We start from the raw sequence: 3054 nt of genomic DNA, 5'->3' as shown, positions 1-3054 counted from the left end.
CTTGTGCCCAGCACTGAGACCACTAATTTATCCACAGCTAAACCTTTTTTTTTTTTCCCCTGAGTCACAGGTTCAGCAAGAAAGGAAGTGCAAGAAAAAAAAAAAAAACCCATCAATAGCTTTTATGGACTTCACTGGAATCCTATTCACCATCTGACTTTGGGGAGAGGCACAACTGGGTATGCAGCCCGAATCAGGTTGCCTCTGTCTGCTTGGACTCAGACTGAACCCAGGACTAGGTCAAGACAAGACTAAGCACCATTCTCACAGGGCAGCCGCCTACCTGACAGTGCCAGATGCAGGATTCTGGAAAGGTCTTGAGAACTCTCGCCTTCCCTCCATTGCATTTTCCACCTGCTCCCCTCATCCTTCCACCACAAGAAAGGATCCTTCACCTTTTTGTCAGGTCAGAACTCTTGAAGATCCCAGCAGGGCAGAGAGAGCCAGGCAAGAGCCAAGGGGGCAGCTGTGCTCCCCTGGAGGGTCTCCCTGAAGAGGTGGGCAGCGCTAGAGCTCAGGCGGACCCAAGACCCCACTGCCCGCCAAAGCGAGGAGGAGGAGTCCGGAGGGCAGATGGTGCTGGGGAGACTGACAACCTATCTGTTCCTCCAAGCAGAGGGCGGGCCTGGCCTGCACTGTCGGGGAGAAGGGGAGAGCCCAATAAAACTCTGCCTGAAGCTTCTCTATAGCCTGGAGGATGCGGGTGTCAGGTTCCTGAAAGGGCAAGAGGGGTCTCCTCCAGAGGACAAAGGCCTCCCCTGTCCTTGGAGGAAAAGTCCTCCAGCTGGTTCCAAGGGACGTTGCGAAAGGAAAGGGGCAACAGCAGTCCACTAATGATCCTGAGATGTCTGCAATTACTCTCAAAGGTGTCGCAAATCATGAATATGTGGAGAAAGAGTGAGAAAGCCAAAGTGGGAAATGGCTAACTGGTGCATTTAGGTGAAGAAATACAATGCTTGCAACGTTTTTGAATGTTTCAATTATTTTTAAGCAGCGATTGGAACCTAAGCCCCAAGTTCTCTTTAGATGAAAACTCAAAGTGAGACATTAGGTTTCTGAGACAAGGGAGGAGGAGTGCAGGCTGCCCCTCACATCTCACCTCTGCAGCCTGGGAGATGCCTTGGCCCCTGTGGCCTCGCCTCCGCGCAGAAGCTGTTCCCTGCATCTGGAGCTTGAGGCCCACCTCACCTCTGGGGGTGAAGAGAAGACTCCTGCATGCGGAGGCCGGAGGCCGTGCCCAGAGACGTCGCTGATGGGGAACCAATCCCGGAGCCCAGTGAAAGTGCCTACTCCTAGCCCCAGGCCACCGGGGAGTCACACAAGGGCTCTAACTTGGCCTCTCCAGGTGACAATTCTGAAAGCAAAGGTTCGATTTCTGAGACGCGGGGAGCAAGAAGCGCAGGCGAGTCCCAGCGGCCCAGGGCTGAACGCAGCTGTGCAGGGCCCCCAGCCCTCAGCCGGCTGCCCATCACCCTTCACCTCTCTCAGTCCGGGGGACGCTCGGAACGCTTTGGGCTCTGAGGCCTGACCACAGGGGAACTGGTCTGTCTTCCCTTCTGGTGTAGCTTTAGCACTGTGTGCGGCAGAGCCAAGGACGTGCTCTTTCCGAACCTCGGTTTCCTTCTGAGTAAGGGGCGCCCTTGGCTCTGAGAGGGTGAGGAGCTGAGCCGGTCTGCGCCCTGATCACTGAACTGGCTCAAGCGGCTCTCCTGACAACGGCACGTGTACAGGCTCCTTTTCGTGCCCAGACCAGCTTGACCGGGGGAGCACGAGGCTCCGTCTCCGTGCCTTTGCCTGGAGCCCCAAGCGCAGGCTTCGGTTCTGCTTTCTTTTCCTCCGTCAGGCAAATGAACCTCTTCCGCAAGTGTGCTGGGAGGGGGAAAGCCAAGTGTGCTTCACAGGAAAGAAGTTCTTGGCTTTTAGAGACACGCTACCTGTCAGCCTGTCGAGAAGATTTCGGCGACAGAGGAGAAGGTTCGGGGCTCTCTGGATCCCAAGGTAGGCTGAAGTCAGCCTCGTCCTGCGCCCGCCTTGGACTCACTGACTGTGTCGCGGTCTCCATTGTGACTGAGAGCAGACAACCGAGGCCTGTTTCCTAGGGCTGAGTAACTGAAGTTGTGCCACGTTTCTCGTGAATGGAAAATGCAGCTGCGACCGCACCTCCACGCCCCGTCCCCTCCTCTGTTTGATTTGGCTGCATGAAGGTAAGTTTGAGGAAAAAGGGGTTGTTCCCGCCCGGTTTCGAACCGGGGACCTTTCGCGTGTGAGGCGAACGTGATAACCACTACACTACGGAAACAAGCGGTGTCGGAAGACTTAACAACATGTCCATGAAAACCTTAGGTCCTGCCGCAACCATTCTAGACTCCCAGGTTTTTTTAACTGGAAAGGCTCCGGGAAGCATCAGCGACCCCTCAGTCAAGGAGACTTTGGTTCCGGAGAGGCCCTGGCTCCGGGTTCCGCGCCTACCCCCGAAGCCAGGGCCCTGGAACCCCACAGTTTGATCACACGCGGGATTTCCACTCCCAGGACTAGGCGCCCCTATGCAGGAGTCGCCCCCGCTGATCGCAGCTCCCGGAAGCTGCAGGAGCCGGCGGGTGGGGTGCGTCTGAACCTCGGGCGCCCGCCGCCGCCCAGGAGTCCGGACGTCGCCCTCCGGGGCTGTGGACGCGCGCCTTGGTGGTCCTTTTCACAGCCACAAAGAGCTATGCAACCTTGGTGTGGATTAGGTGATGTAGGAGTAGAATGGTCATGTCAGCAATAGGGAGACAGGGGTAGAATTTTTGTCCCATCTCCAGGACACTGCGTTTGATCCTCAAGAACGGCGTTTTAATGACTTTTGCAAAGCTGATTTCTCTACCGCACATACAAGACCGCAGTATAAGAATGGAAGTCACGGAAACAATGGCCTTAGAGGACACATAGGGAAAAAGTTTTGAGGTAGGACTTGAACAGTGATGGAGATGTCTTGACCCTCAATCGGAGCCAAATGGCCTAGCCCAGGGAAGCTCTGGCACCTCAGGGGCTCCGATCCGGTGGCCATTACCCTTCTTT

General features: G+C 55.9%; 1 non-coding gene across 1 annotated transcript; it reads right to left on the bottom strand.

Annotated features, from left to right (window-relative positions):
• Positions 1 to 2226: 2226 nt before the first annotated feature.
• TRNAV-CAC (transfer RNA valine (anticodon CAC)) lies at positions 2227 to 2299 on the bottom strand. The gene has a single exon. It is a non-coding gene; the product is annotated as a tRNA-Val (tRNA).
• Positions 2300 to 3054: the final 755 nt, after the last annotated feature.

Source organism: Equus przewalskii, unplaced genomic scaffold, assembly GCF_037783145.1.
Source record: "Equus przewalskii isolate Varuska unplaced genomic scaffold, EquPr2 ChrUn-11, whole genome shotgun sequence".
NCBI lineage: Eukaryota > Metazoa > Chordata > Mammalia > Perissodactyla > Equidae > Equus > Equus przewalskii.
Note: the sequence above shows the minus strand (reverse complement) of the source record. Positions and strands in the feature narration are given on the sequence as shown.